The 23,259-nt window shown below is 47.4% G+C and overlaps 1 long non-coding RNA gene across 1 annotated transcript; it reads right to left on the bottom strand.

Annotated features, from left to right (window-relative positions):
* Nucleotides 1-686: 686 nt before the first annotated feature.
* On the bottom strand, nucleotides 687-3,702 carry LOC112402917 (uncharacterized). The gene is made up of 4 exons (XR_003003791.1): nucleotides 3,634-3,702; nucleotides 2,114-2,188; nucleotides 1,545-1,630; nucleotides 687-1,317 (listed from the first exon to the last, which is right to left on the bottom strand). It is a non-coding gene; the product is annotated as an uncharacterized LOC112402917 (long non-coding RNA).
* Nucleotides 3,703-23,259: the final 19,557 nt, after the last annotated feature.

Below are 23,259 nucleotides of genomic sequence, written 5' to 3'. Positions count from 1 at the left end.
AGTATCTGCTGTACGACACTGCAGCAATAGTCAACAGTCGTGGATTACAACCAGATGATGTCACTTACATGATCCACGAAACGTGTCGACACCAATGACTTTATTTACGAAACAGAGACAGACTCACAGACACAGAGAACAGACTTGTGGTTGCCGAGGGGGAGGGGGATGGTGGAGGAGTAAATTAGGAGTTTGAGATCAACAGGTACAAACTACTATAGATAAAAATAGATAAACAACAACAAGGACCTGCTGTAGAGCACAGGGAACTATATCCAATATCCTATAACAAACCATGATGGAAAAGAATATATATCTGTAACTGAAGCACTTTGTCGTACAGCAGAAAGTAACACAACATTGTAAATCAACTCTACGTCAATAAAAAGTAAAATAAATTAAAAAAAACAATGATGGATTATAGACTTAAAATTTTGCTGGGAATTCCCTGGTGGTCCAGTGGTTAGGACTCAGAGTTTTCACTGCCGGGGCCCGAGTTCAATCCCTGGTCAGGGAACTAAGATCCCACAAGCCGTGCGGTGCAGCCAAAGAAACAAAATCAAAAACAAAAACAAAATTCTGTTAAGTGGGTAGATCTCATGTTAAGTGTTCTTGCCACAGCAAACATTTTCAAAGTTAAGAATAAATAAATAAAGTTAAACATTAAAAAAAAAACCCCACCCTAAGAGACCCTCGTGTTGGTGATCCCAGTGGAGCAGGCTTGAACACAGTCTCCTGTTGGTATTTGGAGAGTTTTAAATCCACCTCATTGAAGGGCAGATGTCGTCGAGAGCCATCACCTGGGGAGACAGTCCTGGGAAGCAGGAGAGCAGGGCCCCTGGGAAGATGAGGGGCTCCAGGAGTGGGAAGGGGGCCGGGGCCGTGTCCTGCTCAGACGAGCTCTCTCAGCAGCGCGCTTAGATGGTAAGGACCTCAGGGTGGAGATTCAGACCATGAACAACGGTGACACTGATATTCCAGTTAAGGACCTGTGGTCAGTTCACGTGGGCAGCCATCACAGAGGACCAAGGGCTGGAGGCTTAAACAACAGAATTTATTTTCTCACCGTTCGGAGGCTGGAAGTCCAATGTCAGGGTGTCGGCAGGAATGGTTTCTTTGGAGGCCTCCCTCCTTGGCTTGGAGATGCTGTCTTCTCCCTGTGTCCTCAGGTGGTCTTCCCTCCGTGTGCGTCTGCGTCCTAATCAACTCTTCTTTTAAGGACACCAGTCACATGGGATTAGGGTCCTAGGGACTTCATTTTCATGTAATTACCCTTGTGAAGACCCCTGTCTCCAAATACTTTCACATTCTGAGCTCCTAGGGGTTAGGACGTCAACAGATGAATGTTTTGGGGACATAATTCAGCCTATAATCCTGTAACTTCTAGAATTGGTATGATTATACTGTAAAGCCACAATTGTTCCCATCCCTGGGCCTTCACTGGGCTTCTTATGCATCATTTCACCTACACCTGACCTTCAAAATGTACCTGTGAGGTAGGTTGAGGCGAGGAAACTGAGGCCCAGGGCGGCCAAGAAACTCACCTGGTTTGGAGGCAGGACTGAGCTTGCACCTCGGATCACATCACCTGCCTCTACTCTCAGGTCTGTTACAGAAAAACGTGCAAACTCTAGAAGAGAAAGAAGATAACGATGATAGAATAAAAGTCACCCGCAATCCCACCCGTCTCACCTCTACATACAAACACGGGTCATGCGGTGTGGCTTTCCTGTCCTCCTTCCTCCTTAACGCGGGCTAATGTCTTGGATGTTGCTCTGGTGGTGGCAGAGCTAAAGGAGAGCCACAGAGGCTTGCAAACTGCACCCACAAGGCTTCGAGGGCAGGGGACATTGCTGATGCTACAGTGCGGGGCGTGAAACGCCGGTTCCTTTACACTGTGTGCAGGATGAACCCAATTAAAAAAAAAAAGGAACCAACGCCAGATTGCCAAGTGTAGATCTCTGGCTGGCGTGGAACTACAGGTGGTACTAATTTTCCTCCTATATCACCTATATTTATTTCCTCTATTTCTCAAATGTGCTACCATGAGCTTGTGGACAAAATGACCTCTGTGAGCAGAAATGAAAACAATCTGTCATGAGAGAAGCATTACCCTGTGCCACTCACTGCACCACAGGTGCAATTTGCTGACGGGGGCCTCAGTTCTGGAAGATTTCTCCATATGCATCTGGAAAGGAAAACAAAGGCAGCAGACAGCGTCTGTGAGGAAATCTACTGGCAGCAACATCCTGAGTGAGAAAAGGGACAAAAGAACCACCTTCCTAAAAGCAGCCCAAAGAGGCCGTTCAAATAGTAAAAAAAATGACGCAAAGTCCCAGCTTTCAGCCAGCGTTTCCGGAGCCAGTGCAAACAGCCCGTGAGGAAGAGGAAGCCCGCGCTCCCAGCGTCCCCGGGGGCCCTGTGCTGTCACCCGGGCCCCGAGACTCCTGAGGGCCCAGGCCACTCCATCGTGTCACACCAGGTGGAAGATGGCACTGCCCAGGTGCCCTTGGGGAACCGGACCACCGCTCTACCTCCTTCCCGGTACCTCGGGGGCCACTGCCAGGCTTCTCGTCCAGGGGACAGGGTGGCACTGGGATGGGGACCCACGGCAGCCAGGTCCCACCTTGGGCCACCTGCTTCCTGCCAGGCTGCACAGCCAGGTAGACACAATGGGCAGAACCCACGTCCGATTCTTAGGGAAGAAAATCATTCTTTGTGGACTGAGAGATCAGGACAGGCTATCTCTAACTGTTAAAAAAAAAATCCCTGGTCCGCAACCCCTCCCTCCCCAAGCACTTCCGAAATGTCGTGCCACACACCCAGCTCTTTAAATATCCAAACCCAGAATAAATGTGCCGACAGCATTTCTCCCGGCAACCGGGCCCTACGGCTGCCAGCTGAGTCAATCTCCGAGTGACAGAGCTGGAGCGGGCCTCCCAGATCCACAGGCTCGCCGGAGACCGGGGCGCCCAGCACTTGGCACTTCTGCCCTGGTGCGCCTCTCCCAGCGGCCCCCGCCCCCATCAGGCTCACCCGGGACGCCCCTAACCACTGTGCGGCCCTGCCTTCCCAAGGGGGGCCACCCCGCACTTGCACTTGTAAATGAGCTGCAGCGTCTAGGGAGGGAAAGCACTTGGTGTAAGTTACACGACCTGTTCGTGGCAGAGCCGAGCTAAGGCCTGGCACTGATTCCCACCCTCCTGCTCTTTCCCTGGACAGAGGGGCCACTTGGACCCGATGACTCTTTGCGGGGGGCTGTCCCGTGGCAGTGTGGGTGACTGCTCTGGATTGGATACTGCGGGATGTGCTTTAAGGACCTTACAAATACGTTTAGACAGGCATTTCTTGTAAGATGTCTACCCAGTTGAACTACATATATATATTTCTTAGTTTCTGTTTTTCCTAAAAAAATTTCGGGGGGCCTCTGGTTGAATAGAGCTTCTACCAGACCTCACGGTGTGACACAGAAGCAAGTAGAGCTGACCTGTTGAAGCGGGGCAGGGGCCCAACGCTCCCTCATCCACAGCCCTCTGCCCCCCGGACCCCCGTGCCCTGGAGACATATCCTGGGGCCCAGCATTCTGAGCGATGGTTTGCAGTGGACCAGTTAGTATTCTGTGGACTCATGTACCTGAGAATCTCTGCTTCGCATTAAGTGAGTCTGGGTAATGGAGGGACCATCTTTAGGGTTTGATTCAATCCTTCTCTGCTTCTAGTAGTAAATAAGCACGAGGAGAGGCCGTGTACCTGAATTTAAATGCAACCAGAGGTTAACAGTGAGCTGTGGCGGAGCCAAGCCCAACATAAGTCATTCATTCTTTCATTCGTCCAACAAAAACTTACGGAGCACTTACTATGTGCCAGGCCCAGGGCTAGGCACAGCAAACGATATACAGGAAAGTAATCAATAGTCTTTATGGAGGCTTGTGTTCTAAGCAAAGTCTGAAATACAAAGAAAATTATAAGCGTAAGGTACAATTTTTTTCAGAGATCCGTGAATATGAGCTACCCTTTCAAGCAATGATGATCACCGAAGGCTTCATGGAAGAAGTGACATTTGAAGAATTGTTTGGCTTTCACAGGCAGCTGGGGGAGGACGGCCCTCCAGAGCAAGGAAGCAGCATGTGCAAGGGCCCGGAGGCCCCCTTGTCGCACAGGCCGTACAACTCCAGGAAGTGCGTTCATGGAATCTGTCAAGGGAGGGGCAGCCCCTGGAATCAGCCCTGCTGGAAAGCACAGATGTGAGCTTGACAAGACAGCGGGAGAGAGCAGGACCGAGCAAAAGAGGGAGATCAGGTGAGGTTGGAACCAGGGTGCCGAGGGCCTGGGATGGCAGACAAGGTCCCGTCGCTCAGAGCTGCACACAGCGGGCAGGGGCTAAGGGGGTTTGAGCAGGTAAGTGACAACAGAGGGCAGCGTTAGGAAGCCGGGCCTAGCAGCGGTGGGAGGGTGCAGTTGAAGAGGAGGAAAGACGGCTGGGACAGTGATGGAAAGTTCCTGCCACGGTGAAAGGGACAGGTGACGGGGCACCTGTGGGCAGAGGCAGTGGAGATGGGAAAGAAGACATAGAGGCAGAGGGAAAAAAGGCCCCAGGAAACTCAGCCAGGCTTGGCAAACCCCTGACTTTGGGGGTCAAGGGACAGGAAAGCCGGGGGGACAGCAGGCCTGGTGTGGGTGCGTGGGGAGCAGTGGGTGCTGTCTGCACGCTGAGGGAAGAGGGTAGGGGTGCTAGGGCTGGGTGGGCACGTGGGAAGTTTGATTTTAGGCCTGGAAGGTTTGGGGCACTGGAGGGAGAGTTCAGAGGACACGCTCAACCTCTGAGCCAGGCCTTCCCTCCAACCCTGCACAAGCGGGGACACAAAGTCCCAGTACTGACGGCGAAACGGTCTGATATGGGGTGAGGGTCACCGATGCCAAGAACACCCACGTTCCCGAAGCTTCCCTCAGATCCCTGCCCCTCGTCGTCTCCCCGGGGAACACAGGGCTCCCAGGGGAGGAAAGCGGAAAAGGAGGCTTCCTTACGGCCAATCTGGGCGGCAATCACAAGAACAAGAAAGGGGACCCCCAACCCAGGCCCATATCTTCCAGCTGAGCCACGCTGGTCAGGGTAAACAGCAACCATAATAATCCCAGTTGGTTGCCACTTGGAATATGATTATCTGAACAGCTGGTGGATAGGAACTGTTTTTCAAACAAGCTATCAAAACAAACCCAGGGAGCACATCTGCGAGGCTGCGGGCCTGTGAGTCGCTGAGGAAGGAAACCGGTAACCCAGTGGCCTCCCCGTCAGATGTCCTCCCACCAAGGGGCAGGTCCCCAAGATCGCCCGGGGCAGCGAGGGAGGGGCTGGCGCGCCTACAGTCTCTGAGAGAGATGCAGAAAACAACCTCTGAAAACAGGGAGGCTTAGGTGACTGGGCGGCGAGCCAGCAGGGCAGGACCAGGCGGCCACTTGTCCCGGGCCATCACCTGAGAGCCTGAAACTGTTGAGTGCAAACATTAGATGTTATTTATAGCCGTCTGTTGAAATCCGTGTTATTTATTATGATGTTTATAAGAATGAATCCTAGGTAGCTTTCCTTCCTGGCCTCTCCAGCCCGGCCTAGACACGTTCTTATGCGCAGACTTCTCTTTCTTGAGCTCATTTTTCTTTAAGAAAAAAAAAAAAAAAAAAAAAAAAAAAAAAAAAAGAACTAATGAGGGCGAGGACAACAAATCTTTCTTATTTGAAACCCTGACGAGGCCGAGGCACCTGAACTCCCAGGAGGCAAGGACGGCAGAAGGAGGCAGGCGCCTGCATCTGTACCCTGGGAGCAGCTTGTGAAACAGAACCCTGCAGGCTGTCTTCCAGGGAGGGGTTTGTCCGTGGTCCTGGCGCGGGGGAGTTTCTTAGAGGGAGGGGGAAATGCCCACGGGTAGGGCTGCTTCCCTTCTTCTGTTCTACCCCCGTCATCCCCTAAATAAAACTCGTAAAGGCCCCCCTGACTCTCCTTGCGTCTCCCCATTTGGGTTGTGACCCGTATTCTCAAATCACAGGCCGTAGTTCTCGCTCACACAGGCCGGTTGGAAGTTTGCAGGGAGTCAGTTCAATGAAAGGAGGGAGTGAGGCAGATCTAGAGAACAAACTAGCCGTTACAGTGGGGAGGGGGAGGGGCAACACGGGGTGGGAGAGGGGAGGGCACAGACTACTGGGTGTAAGACAACACGGGGAAGACAGCCAATATTTTGTCATAACTGTCAATGGAAAGTAACCTTTAAAAATTGAATTAAAATTTTAAAAATTAAAAATAGGAGTTCCCTGGTGGCCTAGTGGTTAGGATTCCGGGCTTTCACTGCTGTGGCTTGGGTTCAATCCCTGATCAGGGAACTGAGATGCCGCAAGCCGCACGGTGCAGCCAGAAAATAAATAAATAAAAATAGACTCTTGTCAATGCTGGACATAAAAAAAAAAGTGCTTGAGAAAACACTAGGAATAATGTAAAATTCTCTACGGCAACAGCTTGAAAACTGGATTTCTTGTAGGAGTTTGGGATTATCAGAAATACACTACTATATGTAAAATAGATAAACAACAAGGACCAATTGTATAGCACAAGGAACTATACTCAATATCCTGTAACAACCTATAATGGAAAAGACTCTGAAAAAGAATAGGTGTATGTATGTACGTATAACTGAATCACTTTGCTGTACACCTGAAACTAACACAACGTTGCAAATCAAGTACACTTCAATAAAAAAATGGTTTAAAACTGGATTTCGCGTCTGGAAAAAATAAAAAGAAAGAAAGAAGCTTAAAACAAAATAAAATAAAATAAACACATTACTACATACAAAATAGATAACCAACAAGGGCCTACTGTAGAGCACAGGGAACTCAATATTCTGTAATAGCCTATTTGGGAAAAGAATCTGAGAAAGAGTGGATACGTGTGTGTGTGTAACTGGCTCACTTTGCCGCACACCTGAAACTAACACAACATTGTAAATCAACTATACTCCAATATAAAATAAAAATTAAACAATAAAATAAACTAGGGGGTGAGGGTACCGGCAACCCTCTTGACTGCAGATCGAAGGCCGAATTCACCTGTCAGCTTTATTAGTAATCAACAGGAGAGTTTGATCTTAGAAACAGAAGCAGCGAATTGCCAGTGGGCGAGGGTGCCGACCGGGGGCTGAGGGCGGTGACTGCCTGTCCGGCAGCAGGCCCGTCACCCTGGACTCCGGGCCCAGGCCCTGTGGCTCCGGAAACGTCTTCTTCTGCTGTCCCGCCAACCAACCCCCAGCGTGGCCACACTGAGTCGCTCTGGCAACCGGAAGCCGCAGGCTGGGGGGCCCATGGCCCAGCGAGGACCCTCTCCAGGCAGAGCCGAGGCCAGAGGGGACCCTGAGCGGGGGCGAGGGGGCAGGAAGGGCCAGCGAGGAATCCCACCCCTCCACCCCCCCACCGTGAGGCTTCCCTGGCTGGATACAATGAAGATGTCACCTCGCAGAGTGAGGGACCCTCCGGGTGGATCCTTGGAAAGGCCAGGGTGGCTGTTGCCTTAAAGAAATGTTGCCAAAGTGGGGAAGGACGAGGGGGCTCCTTGGGGAGGGCTCAGATGGAGGTAGATGGAAATGCAGAGAGAGGAGGGGACAGAGAGAGTGCAGGGTGGTTCCGGGGGGTTGGGTAGACTTACCCTAGGTGAAAGGTCAGAGGCAGCAGGAAGGACAGAGAACATTAAAGGTCCCCAGAACCGCTGGTGCTGAAGACAACCTTCACCACAAAAAGCTCAGGCAATGGTGTCAGAGGGGTCCTGGAGGGAGACAAATCCAAGTCCAGATAGCCACCCCTGTGGCCGCTGAGCAAGGCCCTGGTCTCTGGGGGGAGGAACGAGGACGAGATCTGAGGGCTGGAGTCCATTTCAGGGCAGCCATGAAACTGGGGGAGTAGAGGATGGTGTCTCTATTTCCACCTTTATCTGGGGGCAAGCTTGTAAGAATTTCCTGGGGGGCGGGCGTAAATTAGGAGTTGGGGATTAACATATACACGCTTCTGTGTATAAAACAGATAACAAACACGGACCTACTGTGTAGCACAGGGAACTCTACTCAGTACGCTGTAATCACCTGTGAGGGAAAACAATCTGAAAAAAATAGATATACATGTATGTATAACTTAATCACCGTGCTGTACACCTAAAACTCTACATTGCAAATCAACTATACTTCAACATAAATGAATAAGTAAAATAATCTCCTACCAAACTGATTAAAGGACTAAACTAAACACGGACATCGAGAAGCGGCAACAAAGATCCATCTCGCAGATGCAACGCTGACAGTGTGTAAGGCACGATTCCACCTATTTACCAGCAGACGAACTGAGGTCAGAAGAGGGGTCCCACGGGGCTGCTGCCCGGGAGGGACCCTGAGGGAGGCTTCTGGGAGCCGCGCTGCTCCATATCCTGGCTCCGGGGTGGCTACACAGAGTAGAAAGTGTAAAAAGTCGCTCAGCTTGTGAGTGAGACCACGGCACTTCACGCACACAGGGCACCTCCACAAAACGGCTTGAAGTGGGATGATGCGTCTTACGTAAGCGTATTCGCTTCCTGCCGCTGTGATAAATTACCACGAACATAGTGGCTTAAAACGACCCAGATCTGTGATGGTACTGGAGGTCGGAAGCCTATCACCAACGCGTCAGCAGGGCTGAGTTCCTTCTGGAGCCTTCAGGGAGCCCCCCACAACCTCTAGAAGCTACCTGCATCCCTTGACTCGTGGCCTCTTCTCACATCACTCCAACCTCTTGCTTCCGTCATCACATCCCCACTCCTGTCCAGTTTCCTTCTTTTTTATTTGGTTTTTTGGCCACGCCCCACGGCTCGCAGGATCCTTAGTTCCCTGACCAGGGATTATTGAACCCAGAGAGTCCTAAGCACTGGACCACCAGGAGGGGGGTCCCTGGTCTCCTTGTGATAACTTTGGGCCCATCTGGATGATCCAGAATAATCTCTCCATCTCAAAATCCTTAATTTAATCACAGCCGCAAAGTCTCTTTTGCCATATAAGGTCACATCCTCATAATTCTGGGCATGAGGACATGGGCATTTTGGGGGGCATTATTCAGCTTCCACAATAAGACGATGTGAAGGTCAAGCTCCTTGTATAGGGATGGTGCCCCTTCCAGGCCAAATAAGACCAACGAATGTGTTAGGATAATTAATGCTATCGCTGCTGTTGGAACATATGGACCCCCAAATCTCCATGGCTTTATACGATAAACAGAGGCTCTTAATAGAGGTCCAGCATCCCCAGAGGAGCCTTAGATAGAATTCAAGAGAACTGTGAACCTGAACGGGAAAAAACTTTACATCTTTATTTTCTCTAAACTTAGCACTTTCTTCAATAATAAATGTAGTCAATAAGTCACATCAGTACTGGCAGTATTTGTGATAGAAGTCAGATATTTTCACATCATAATACAGTTACTTTGCCTATATCAAAATATCACTTATACTCATCACTACTTCAAAAGGATGGTGGTTATGAAACCTCCCCCTATATCTTATTAAATAATGGGTTAATTAAGAGGGGTGCATATTAAATTATCATGATTTTTATACTTTAATAACTATATTTGAGTACGAATTTTAATCTAGTATTCTATTTTATCCATTTAAAAATAACACACACACACACAAAAGATGCCTTTTATTTTTCAAAAAACACACACATTTCTGGGAAGATATCTATAGGCTTCACCACATTGACAAAGCGGTCCAATGGTCCACACGTACACACACAAAACGTCTTAGAAGGCCCTGAAGTGTGGGCGCCCTTTTGGCTCCTCTACGTGTGAAGCAGTCTGGGGGGCCTCAGCAGGGCCGGTTCCTTACTGGGTGCCAGCACCTGGGGCGGGAGGCTCCCCCAGACTCTCTGAAGGGATCCAGGGTTTCTCCTTCAGACCACAAGCTTGGGGCAGAGGTTCCCCCAGCTGTGCAGGGAATTCTTTAGGGAGCATGTACTCAGTGAGTCCTGTAGGCGACTAAGCTACTTCCATCAGAGAGTGGGGACCCCCCAGGGTCGCCAAGAGGCACCAGCCTAATGGCTTGACCGGCTTCGTTGCTCTTTTGAGCTCATTCTAACTCCACCCTCATTCATCCCCCAGACCAAGCTAGAGCTCCTTGCTCTTTTCTCCCCGACCACGGAGGAGGCCAGCGTCTCCACTGGCCCGTGATCGTGGCTCTCGGTGAATTCAGTGGGGTACACTGACCGCCAGCCTCGCATCCACAGGTGCGTCCCAGGACTGGCTTCCTGTTCCCTTCCTTGCGCACACAACCCTTGGGTGTTGGCTCACGCCTCGGACTTTCTTGGCCACCTCACCACCGGCCTGTCCCAGACCTCGTTCTTGGCTGCCCGAGACGCCTCCAGGGTGGCTCAGACCTGACTTTCCAGTCCTCTGTGGCCTCCCTGCACCTCTCTCTCCCATCCCAGCTGGACAGCAGCCCTGCACCCACTCTGCCCCTGTCTCGAGTAGGTGGTCCGGCCTCATCCAGACGTGGCGGCCTGTCCGGCTGTTGGAGGGGCGGGAGCAGAGACCCCACCAGGGTACCTGTCCTCCTTCTATTCTTTGAAGTCTTCTCCAAGGCCACCCTTTCTCGCAAAGGCCTGTGGCCCTTCAGTGGGGCCAGAGGAAGGGCGCGTTTCCACCACCCACCACAACGGGGGCTCCCGGCTCCCACTGGTTTGGGCCATTCTGCTTTGTCCAAACTACCATCTTCTTCCCTTTCCTCTCCCTGTGAGGACCCTGCCCCCTGTGCTCCACGCCCCTGAGAAAAGGGGGGAGCCCTGTGTCCTGAGAGAGTCATGGTAGGAAGTGCCCACCCTTCCCTGGCAACAGGGCCCTCCAGCCCTCACTCCCACCGCATTGAGGGGGACCCTCCTGAAACCAGGAGCCAGAGCTCAGGCCCAGGATGCGGACCTGGCCTCGGGGTCCGAGTGTGGGTGAGCATGTCGGAGGGACACACGTCCCTCCCTGTGCCCGCCCCTGGCCCCGTGCCTGCGCCCTCCCACCAGCCCCCTGAGTCCAGATGCCCAAACCTGAGCGGAGAAGCAGGAGGGCCGCGTGGCCGTGGCTGGGAGCCCGTGCCCCCGCCGCCACCCCCAGGCGGGCTCTGCGCCCCGCTCGGCCCCAGCATCTGTCTCCTCCGGCGGTTCCGGCTTCCTTCCTGGCCTCCCCTCCCCGCTGCTGAGACCTTGCCCTGCCTCCAGGGCCCTGCCTTGCCTTCCACTAGGTTTACAAGCCCCAGCGACCCCGGGATGGGCTTGGTCCCGCTGCCCCTGTGAACCTCGATTCAACGACATTGAACCCACCTGCTTGCCCTGCCCTGCTGCTTCCTGTGTTCGGCACCCAGTGCGTGTCCAGCCCCTCCCTCTGCCCGAACCAGGGGTCTGAGGGTCACTGACCCCTGCCTTCCCTGCTGCCCCTGCCGTCCAGCTCCAGCCCGGCCGCTGGCTGTGCCTCCACGGCCACTGCCCTCCCCTCAGCCCAAGCGGTCACCTTCTCATCTGCACCCCTCCAGCGCTTCCCCAGACAGTGTCCACGATGAGCTTTAGAAACACCTGTCTGGTTGTTTCCTTCTAGCCAACTCTTACCTATTTCGAGACTTTGAAAACTTTTCTAGGCTTTTCTTTGCCAACAGGTTTTTCTCAGTCTGGTTCCAGCCTACCGGGCAAAGACTTGTGTCCTATATTCCTCCCCCTGCCCCCCCCACGTGAACACCCACGTGCACACACACGCACACGTATGTAGACGGCGGCCATCTATTCCTTCACATGTGCGATTATTTACAGAGTGCCAACTATTTGCACTTGGGAGACGACACTGACACTGTCACCATTTCTTTTTCTTCTTATAAAGTAGGTACTGGTTTTTGTTTTTTTAATAAATTGATTGATTGATTGATATTTGGCTGTGTTTGGTCTTTGTTGCTGCGCCCGGGCTTTCTCTAGTTGCAGTGAGCAGGGCTACTCTTGTTGCGGTGCGTGGGCTTCTCATTGCGGTGGCTTCTCTTGTTGCAGAGCACGGGCTCTAGACGTGCAGGCTTCAGTAGTTGTGGCTCGCGGGCTCTAGAGCGCAGTCTCAGTAGTTGTGGCGCACGGGCTTAGCTGCTCCACGGCATGTGGGATCTTCCCGGACCGGGGTTCGAACCCGTGTCCCCTGCATTGTCAGGCAGACTCCCAACCACTGCGCCACCACGGAAGCGCCCGTTTCTTAAGCATATCACACACAGCTTTTCTGTGCTTTTCCACCTAATATGGTCCCACCCCCTTTCTTCAGGACCCGGCTCTACAGCGCCTCCTTTGTGACGCCTCGCCTGCTTCCTGGGCAAGTGAAGACCCTGATGCATCTCCTACCCTCCTGCCTGGGGCGGTGAGATGACTGCCCCTTCGGGTTGGGGGTGGGAACCACTAACCTTAAGCACCCGCGGCCGGTACGGGGCCCAGCGTGCTTGCTGCATGCGCGAGGGGTCCGAGGTCCCCGCAGTGTTCCGAGCACTCTCGGAGCTTCTCGGTCGCTCCCAGGAAGTCCCAGCCTCAGGGCGGCCGGAGCGGCACGGTGTCGGTGCCCATTGGGCCGCAGCAGCGGCCAGGCAGCGGCCCGGCAGCGGCCCCGGGAGGTACGGCTGAGACTCACCACCGTTACGCCCCTCCTACATCCTTACACTTGGCTGGAGAAAGAGAGAAGCAGCCCGAGTTAGGCCCTGATGTGGCATCGCAGAGACCCCAGCCCATCATCTGAGGCCACATTCGGCCCTCTCCGGTCCAGCTCCCCCGGGGACCAGGTCGTGGCGGGAGCGGGCCTCACTCCCAGTGGGTGCCTGGATCTCCCCGGGGTGGCGGACAAAGGAACCAGAGCCCAGGGCGCCCTCAGATGCAGCCTGGAGGTTTTCACTCCCCCTCCTGCCCCGTCGGAAGCAACGCTGCAGTTAAACATTCAGGACTTCTGTTTTTTGGAGGAGTCTCGCTTGGCTTAGAGGGCTTTTTTTTTTTTTTTTTTTCTTCCACTTCAATGAACCAAGTATTTGGAAAATTAGCTCACGGAGTCATGCCACCAACACCAAATTAGAGCCATCTGTACAGATAAAACAGTTAGGAGCTTTTGTGCCACCGCGGGCTGAGATGTATGGCTCATTCAGTCGCGGAGGGCCCACTCTATCCCGGAATTCCTTTTTTTTCCCCTAACACAGAAGAAGTCTCAGTCAGCGCGTAGGAAACAGGAAGGAACCCGTTGTTTTAAATAGCAGACGGCAGAGAATTGACTCATTCTGGTCTGTTCATTCAGCCAGCGACAGCCAGGAGGCAGGCCGCTCAGCCGCCGCCATCCCCAAGATGCGGGTCAGGGGGCACGGCCAAGATTTTCTCAGAGTCTGGAAGAATCCAGCGCAAGCCCTTTCGAAGGAAGTCGGTGAAGCCCAAGGTCTCTATCTTGCCAGGGACTTTACAACATCATTTAAAAAATAAGAAGAAGACAAAAACAAGAACTGCAGTAAAATCCTACAAGAATAGCTGGAAGTCAGACATCCTGTGTTTCCCTTCCCCATCCTGATTTGCTCTGAGTAGGGCAAACACGCCTGCTAAGCCTCCTTTCTTATCTCAACAACGGTCTATTTTCACTTCTCCGGGCGCAGGAGCCGTCGGCTCAGGGCTGTCAGGCAGCGGGAGGGGTGGCCTCGGTGGGGGGACAGGGGCCCCCCTTAAAGGCAGTTTCATGGAGGGAGAGGGGGCCCTACAGGGCTGTTAGGCTCAGGAGCCCACAGGTTAATCTGTCTCAAATCCATCATTATGACAGCCAAGAACACAAATTAGACCTGCCCGAAGCTGTCCTGACCTCAGAATTTAATTTTAAGTGTATCGTGTTGTTTTTGACGTTCAGATTGGAATCCAGGTGTCATGATGGGGCCTGAGGGAGATGAGAATGTGAGGCCCTCGGGTACCACAGCTCACATCCGCGCTCCACTGTGCGTGTCTTCTTGGTCCAGGGAGACCCAGGGTCACCTGATTTCCAGCAGATGAGCGGGGGGCCTTGAAACTGACCTGCCTACACTCTCCTCTCAAGCCTCCCCAGCTGTGAACACCTGCAGCCTCAAGGTTCACCAGCCCCACGTATCACATCTCCCAACCCGGGCAACATCTGTCACGGCTCATAGAGCCATCTGGGCTCATATTCTCACCTGAAGCTGAGGGTGACTCCTGTCACCAATAGGAGTGATCAAAACGTTACTCCAAGTGTCAGTGCACCCCTGGACGCTCACAGTAGCGGAGCACGCAGCATCTTCCAGTGGACGTCTTTCCCTGCCTGGACCCCTTTCTAGAACATGCCCCTCAGTTAGGGCTCTCGGTATATTCAGGAGGTGGGCAGAAATCCTGGAGACTGAGGATGGGCAAAGCCTGCCACGTTTTCATTTTCTTCAAAGCCGTTTTGCATGCCTACAGGTGTCAGTATAAGCTAAAGAATGGGTCTTGTCACAGATGAGAAGCTAAAGTACCCATATCATTTGTTGTCTAAATGTGGACACTGTTGAGAGTGAAAAGGAAAGCTATTAATAATTATGCTGAAACACCAAGTGTAGAGGGTGACTGTCCCAGGCAAACTGGGACGTTTGGTCACTCTGTGAACTGTGAGCTCTAAACTGGTGCTGGCTCCAATGTTGGGCATCCATTCGTTTTCAGTACAACACCTGAGTGACCCTACGTCTGATGGGTGGAAGGGGCTGAGGGTGGCAATGAAGGCGCGGTTCAGCCACCACGCCTGACTGACAGCCATGCGGGGGTCGGGAATGGGGAGAACGGGGATTTGTTCATCCCAGAAAAGGGGGCTCTGCTCCAGACTGGGGAAACCCAGGTTCCTTTTCTTGTCTGAGCTGCCAGCTGCTCTCAGCAAAGTACCTGAGTTCTGCCAGCGTCCTCTCTCCAGCTGCAAAACACAGCAGAGTCCTGAGTCCACAGCCTGGAATTCCAAGCCAGCCTCTGTGGTGTCTATCAGAAGACAGACTCAGGGATGCCACACTCACTCATCCTTGACTATTGGTCTAAAGGTCCAGGCCAAAGGCATTCTCCATCATCCCTTCTAACAGACACAGTGACAGAGCCACTGCTCTAGACTCTTTCCCCATCCTGAGCAGGCTAGAGGATCAGATGCCATCTCCTTCTAGGCCTCCCATTAACCCAGCCGGCCAGCAGTTTTGTAAAAGACACCTTCTTCTATCTTCAGAGGCAAATTATCTGAAGTAGTTACATTTTAACTTTTCTCTCCTCAGACCACCCTCCCAGAATCAGAAAGGCCTTAACTGTTTGATGGAAATTTGTTCGTTCCCATGAAAAAGATTATTCTTTTCTAGGGTAGAAACACTCCACTGGCCTACAAAATAGTATTCTATAACATACCTTATCCTCAACCTCTAGGCAAAAATTACATTGAAATAACATTGAACTGATCCAACAGTTGCAAAGATAAAATTATTCTTCCAGAAACATGGTACACCAAGTACAGGATCCAAGAAAACTCCTTTATATATACAACATATTACTTGAGAGGGAAAAAAGTCCTCCATGTAACCATAAAAAGGAACAAGCATATGTTTTGTATCCTCATTTCATTTCGACTGAATAATATACTAGAACTTAAAATCAGCTTTTCTCTGGAGTAAGTTTTCACGCTCCAGTTTTCACATCACTCTTTCATTTTCCCTGGTTAAAGTTATTGTTAGTGGTGGTTATCACACTCTCTTACTAGACTGTGATCTCCCCACATGCAAGGATTTTGCTTTGTTCATGTGTTTATTTCCGGAAAGGTGTTCAATAAATATTTGATAAATACATCAATAAAGTCATACTAAGCATCAAATTATGACAATAAACATAAATAGCTAAAATTTCTGCAAAGCCTCAGATCAAATTGAAAAACAAAATCTAAAACTTTTCTGCTTATAACGGTTGTACCTAAAATATAAAATAAATGGACCCAGACTTCCCTGGTGGCACAGTGGTTAAGAATCCACCTGCCAACGCAGGGGACACGGGTTCGAGCCCTGGTCCGGGAAGATCTCATGCCGCAGAGCAACTAAGCCCGTGTACCACAACTACTGAGCCTGCTCTCTAGAGCCCACGAGCCACAACTACTGAGCCTATGTGCCACAACTACTGAAGCCTACACACCTAGAACCCGTTTTCCACAACAAGAGAAGCCACCGCAATGAGAAGCCCGCACACCGCAACGAAGAGTAGCCTGTTTGCCGCAACTAGAGAAAGCCCATGCACAGCAGCGAAGACCCAACACAGCCAAAAATAAATTAATTAAATAAATAAAATTTTAAAAATAAATGGCCCAAAAGTGCTAAATATAAAAAGATTGTGGTAATGAAGATTAAAAAGAAACATGAACACAGAGAAAACAGAATCGGCAATATTGATATAGCAGAAGAAGTAGAATTTAAGACAGATCATTGAACCAAATAATTTTATATTGTCAAAGGTAAAATCAACTGAATTTGCCAGAGAATTATTTGTTTTTATGGGTTTTCATTTGTTTGTTTAGGGGTGTGCCAAAGAACCATTCTGGGATTTATTTATTCAATCCATTGCTTTCTGAGCAAAATAACCAAAAGGTTTATTTGCCAAATATGGCAAAAATCACATAATGTAAGAAAACTACAAATACATGTTGACAGAAACACAATTGCCAGGGGATATTTCAATGGATCTCTGATGTACCAATAGTGGATAAAGTAAATTAAAAGATTTAAACAAAAATGGTAATATATTGTGTTGAGTCTGCTTCTGATTAGGGTATAAAAGTCACAAGAGAGCCTCACTCTCACCCTAACAACCAAAACAGCCTGGATAAACTACAAAACCATAGTTTTTTGGAGCTGAGGATGTAAAGTAACCTAAGTGAGTTCAACCACCAAAAGTAAGCAGCTATTTGAGGGAGATAAGACACCTACAGCTGCTCTCACTCCTGGTCTCTAGGAAAGGGTCAGGAGGAGGGAGAATCCTCCAGAGTTGTGGATAAAGAGAACACAGCTGAAACTGTAGAAGCCTTTTAACAACCATGTGTGAGTCCCAGCCACAAAGTCAGTCTGTTCCCAACCACCGATGCTTCCCCACAGATTTCACTGAGTCCTCAGAGCACTGCGCCAAAGGATGAGAGGCAGGACAGGAGATCTCGGAGGATATCGCCTGAAGTATGTGGGGCCCCCACCAAGTTCAAGGCAGCCAATCCGGGAAGGAAGCGGGGAGCAGAGCAGGAAAGCTGAGAAAAATCAGTCTGAGGTACCCTGGATTTCCAACTGCCAAGAGACGAAGGCAGGGAAGGGTAACTGAGAGAAACTGCTCTGGGAAAACCTTTCTATATAGAATAAAAAGCCTGGGGCAGGAGCAGAGAGCAAGGGGGACGTCTCATAACTCAAAATTCTGATAACCTATAAAGCAGTGGGAGAGACCTATAAAGAAGCTGTAAAGAACAAAGAATTCTCAGAATCTTATCAGTACTCAGATCCCCAAGGCCTAGAGAAGGGAAAGTCCTGATTATACACTGAAAACATTTTCATCTATTTGCCAATCAAATAAAGCTGCAATAAAACCCAGACCCAAGGGACTTCCCTGGTGGTCCAGTGGTTAAGACTGCGCTTCCACTACAGGGGGCACAGGTTCGATCCCTTGTCAGGGAACTAAGACCCTGGATGCCGCATGGTGTGGCCAAAAAATTAAAAAATTTTTTAAAAATCTGATATCTGTCACTTTGGACTTCCCTGGTGGCACAGTGATTGAGAGGTAGTGTCTGCCAATGCAGGGGACACGGGCTCAAGCCCTGGTCCAGGAAGATCCCACATGCCACAGAGCAGCTAAGCCCATGTGCCACAACTACTGAGCCTGCACCCTAGAGCCCGCAAGCCACAGCTACTGAAGCCCGCGCACCTAGAGCCCGTGATCCGCAACAAGAGAAGCCACCTCAATGAGAAGCCTGCGTACCGCAACGAAGAGTAGTCCCTGTTCGCCACAACTAGAGAAAGCCCACGTGCAGCAATGAAGACCCAACGCAGCCAAAAATAAATAAATAAATAAATAAATAAATCCCAGACCCAATCGCACAAATTTTAACTCAGCCCCTCAATTCTAGTACCCCTTCCTGGAGGCAGACATTCTTTACTTCACTCTGTTTTTATTTTATATAAAATGACTGGCATCAATAAAAAATTACAAGACACCTAAAGAATCAAGAAAACATGATTTATGATCAAAAGAAGAAATAGTCAGTAGAAACAGACAGTCATCTCTGAAACCGATTTAAAATTTTTCAGGCAGGGATTTTAAAATAACTATGATAGAAATGCTAAAGGACCTAGTAGGAAGGTGGAAAACATGCATGAAGAGATGAGGAATTTCTAAAGACATAGAAACTATAACAGAATCAAATGGAAATGCTGGAAATTAAAAAGTACATTACAAATAAAGCACTCAATTGATGGCCTCAAAGGCAGGCTGGACTCAGCAAAGAAAAAAACAGTAAATTTACAGACAGAGCAATAGCAATTTTAAAGTTGAAACAAAAGGAAAAATGAGTGAAAAGAACAAAACAAAGAATTTGAGATCTGTGAGGCAATATCAAATATCAAACATATTAATGTATGTGTAATTGGAGTCTCAGAAAGAGAGGACAGAAGGAAACGAGCGGAAAAATATTTGGGCAGATAATGGTCAGTAAACTTCTAAATCCACAAATCCAAGAAACCCAGCAAATCTCATGCAGGATGAATTAAAAGAAAACCACACCTCAGCACATCACTATCAAACTACTGAAAATCAAATATTAAGAGCAACCAGAGAAAAAGAACATGTCATTTCTCACCAGAAACAATGGAGGGCAAAAGGCAATGGAATAATATCTTTTTTTTTTAACACTGAAAGAAAAAAATTGTTAACCTAAAATACTATACCCCATACAAAGTTGCTTCAAAAATGAAGTCAAAATGAAGGTATTTCCAGACACATAAAAACTTTAAAAAGTTGTCTCCAGCATACTTACATTGCAAGAAATGCTAAAAGATTTTTCAGACTTAAAGAGTTGTATTTTCTGAAGGGAAACAGTACACCAGATAGAACAGATTGAATCCCAGATCTGCAGGAAGGAATGAAGACCAGCAGGAAGGGTAAATATCTGTGCTAATAGTTAAAATAAAAGACTTCATCTTTGTGGTAATGCATATATGCATGTGCATACATGTGTATAATACTTTAAAATAATTTTTAAAACATTATTGGCCATTTACACCAAAAATAATAATATGTATTGTGGGTTTTATAGCATAAGAACACAAAATATGGGCTGGAGCAAATGGAATTCTTATACAGCTCATGAAGTAGTGTATTATTAGAAGGTTGACCATGAGCAACCACTACAAGAACTATCACAAAGATTTAAAAAGTCTATACAGGATATAAAATGGAATACTAAAAATTACACAGTTCACCCACACCCCAAAAAGGGCAGAAAATATATGGGAGGGGGAAACAAGGAGGTATTAGTCAAAGGGTACAAAGTTTCAGCTATGCAAGGTAAATAAATCCTGGAGATCTACTGTACAGCATAAAGCCTATAGTTGATAATACCATATTGTATTCTTCAAAATTTGCTAAGAGTATAGATCTTATGTTAAGTGGTCCTATAATAAAAAAGAAAAAAGGAGAAGAAAAGAGAAGGTAAGAGGAAACCTCTGGAGGTAATGGATAGGTCTAAGGCATAGATTGTGGTCACAGTTTTACAGATGTGTACTTATCTCCAAACTCATGAAGTATGTACATTAAATATGGACAGTTTTTTCTATGCCAATCATATTTCAATAAAATGTTTTTTTAAGTTAGAAAAGAAGAATCAAAAGAATAAAGAACTAATGAGATGGATAATAACAAATTCAATTGGGAGACATAAATCCAACCATATAATAATGACATTTAATGAAAATGGACTAAACATTCCAATTAAGGGTCAGAGTTTGACAGACTGAATACAGAAGCAAGATGAAGTATATACCATTAAATATAAAGACATTGACAGGTTGAAAGTAAAAGGGTAGAAAACAAAACATACCATGCAAATTTTAAGCATGAGAAAGTTGGTATGGCTATATACTTATCAAACAAAGTAGACTTTAAGCCAAATAGTATTACTAGAATATTTGAATTGAAGAGTATTGACTCTTTAAGTCAAAGAGGATTAAGTTAAAGAGTATTACTAGTCAAAGAGTATTACTAAAGAGGATCCCTTCCTAATAATAAAAGGATTAATTCTTCAAGAAGACAAATGCATGCAACTCATAAGAGATCTTGAAAACACATTTGAAAAATCAAAGGAACTGAGCAGAAGCAAGAAGAACTACAATCCTGCAGCCTGTGGAACAAAAACCACATTCACAGAAAGACAGACAAGATGAAAAGGCAGAGGGCTATGTACCAGATGAAGGAACAAGATAAAACCCCAGAAAAACAACTAAATGAAGTGGAGACAGGCAACCTTCCAGAAAAAAAATTCAGAATAATGATAGTGAAGATGATCCAGGACCTCGGAAAAAGAATGAAGGCAAAGATCGAGAAGATGCAAGAAATGTTTAACAAAGACCTAGAAAAATTAAAGAACAAACAAACAGAGATGAACAATACAAGAGCTGAAATTAAAACTACACTAGAAGGAACCAATAGCAGAATAACTGAGGCAAAAGAACAGATAAGTGACCCGGAAGACAGAATGGTGGAATTCACTGCTCTGGAACAGAATGAAGTAAAAAGAATGAAAAGAAATGAAGACAGCCTAAGAGACCTCTGGGTCAACATTAAATGCAACACCATGCAACTCCCAGAAGGAGAAGAGAGAGAGAGAAGGGACCAGAGAAAATATATGAAGAGAGTATAGTCAAAAATTCCCTAACATGGGCTTCCCTGGTGGCGCAGTGGTTGAGAGTCCGCCTGCCGATGCAGGGGACACAGGTTTGTGCCCGGGTCCAGGAAGATCCCACATGCCTGTAAATTGATACAGCCACTATGGAGAACAGTATGGAGGTTCCTTAAAAAAATAAAAACAGAATTACCATATGATCCAGCAATCCCACTACTGGGCATATACCCAGAGAAAAACATAATTCAAAAAGACACATGCACCCCAATGTTCACTGCAGCACTATTTACAATAGCCAGGTCATGGAAGCAACCTAAATGCCCATCGACAGACGAATGGATAAAGAAGATGTGGTACATATATACAATGGAGTTTTACTCAGCCATAAAAAGGAACAAAATTGGGTCATTTGTTGAGGCGTGGATGGATCTAGAGACTGTCATACAGAGTGAAGTAAGTCAGAAAGAGAAAAACAAATATCGTATATTAACGCATGTATGGGGAACCTAGAAAAATGGTACAGATGAACCGGTTTGCAGGGCAGAAGTTGAGACACAGATGTAGAGAACAAACGTATGGACACCAAGGGGGGAAGACCGCGGTGGGGTGGGGATGGTGGTGTGATGAATTGGGCGATTGGGATTGACATGTATACACTGATATGTATAAAATTGATGACTAATAATAACCTGCTATATAAAAAAATTAAATTAAATTTTAAAAAATCCAAGGAACTAAAGGAAGAATAGACAAAGCCACAAAGATAGTGGAAGGTTTTTGCGGTACGTGGGCCTCTCACTGCTGTGGCCTCTCCCGTTGCGGAGCACAGGCTCCGGACGCGCAGGCCCAGCGGCCATGGCTCACGGGCCCAGCCACTCCGCAGCATGTGGGATCTTCCCGGACCGGGGCACGAAGCCGCGTCCCCTGCATCGGCAGGCGGACTCCCAACCACTGCGCCACCAGGGAAGCCCAGTGGAATGTTTTTTAACATCCTTCTTTCAATAATTGATGGGGAAAAATACTAGTAAAAATATAGGTTATTTGAACAACATGATCAATTAGCTTTACGTAAGTAATATTTTTATAACACAACTCCCAAATCTATAGTGTACATTCTTTCTAAGTGCACATGAAACATTCAGCAAGTAGACCATAAACTGGGCAGTAAATAAGTCTCCATGAATATCAAAGGACTGAAATAATACACAGTGTATTTTCTGATCACTATGGTTTTATGTTGACTTATTTGATGGCTCTTTAAAACACATAATGCACATTCTTTTGGAGTTTATGTGAAACAGTTACAAAATTGATGAAATGCTAATTAAGAAAAATAAAATCTCCTAATAAAATTTTGGTCATAAAATTTTCAGTCCCTCATCTGCCATCTTAAACGAAAAAATCCAAAATTCAATGTTTTACACTAAAACAATGATTTTTAAAACCTTAATCCCATGGATACTGAAAAATACTCTTCAAAGTAGCAATGGTTTAAGAAGAAATTGAAGAATATAATGGCAGGCTATTTTGAGAAAAAAATAATAATGAGATCACTATTGAAACCAATTGGGCTCAAAGATGATATAAAAGGGGAGGAGAGATGAACAGGTAGAGCACAGAGGATCTTAGGGCAGTGAAAATACCTTATGATACTATAATGATGGATACATGTCATTTTGCATTTGTCCAAACCCACAGAATTCACAACAGTAAGAGTGAACCCTAATGTAAACTATGCACTTTGGGTAATTGTTATGTGTCAGTGTAGGCTGGACAATTGTAATAAACATACCACTCTGGTGGGGGATGTTGATAATGGGGGAGGGATGCCATGTGTGGGTGAGGGGAGTTTATGGGAAATCTCAGTACCTCCCACTCAATTTTACTGTGAACCTAAAACTGCTCTAAAGAATAAAGTCTGTTTTTAAAAAGAGTTAAACTCAAAGGCAACATCATAGCCTTAAATATTCTTATTATTAAAAAAAAATTTAATAAGGAAAATACATTAAAAATGAAAATAAAAGCAGAAAAAAATGAATTAGTAGAAAAATGAATTAAATAAGTAAATTAAAAACCTGGTTCTTTGACAACAAACAGAATTGATAAACATTTGGCAAATATAATAAAGAAAACAGTTTTAACAAAAAATTAATAAATTAGAATGAGAAAGTGATAAACATCTGAGATAAAGGTACAAAGGAGATTAAAACTATTCACAATTTTATGGTAATAAATTTGAGAATCTCTACGAAAAACCAAAATGCTTCTCCTAGTAAATATAAATAACCAAAGCTTTTGCAATGCAAATCAATGCAACAACACG

Source organism: Neophocaena asiaeorientalis, unplaced genomic scaffold, assembly GCF_003031525.2.
Source record: "Neophocaena asiaeorientalis asiaeorientalis breed wild unplaced genomic scaffold, Neophocaena_asiaeorientalis_V1.1 scaffold4, whole genome shotgun sequence".
NCBI classification, from domain to species: Eukaryota; Metazoa; Chordata; class Mammalia; order Artiodactyla; family Phocoenidae; genus Neophocaena; species Neophocaena asiaeorientalis.
The sequence above is the reverse complement of the archived record's forward strand: the minus strand, read 5'-3'. Positions and strand labels throughout refer to the sequence as shown.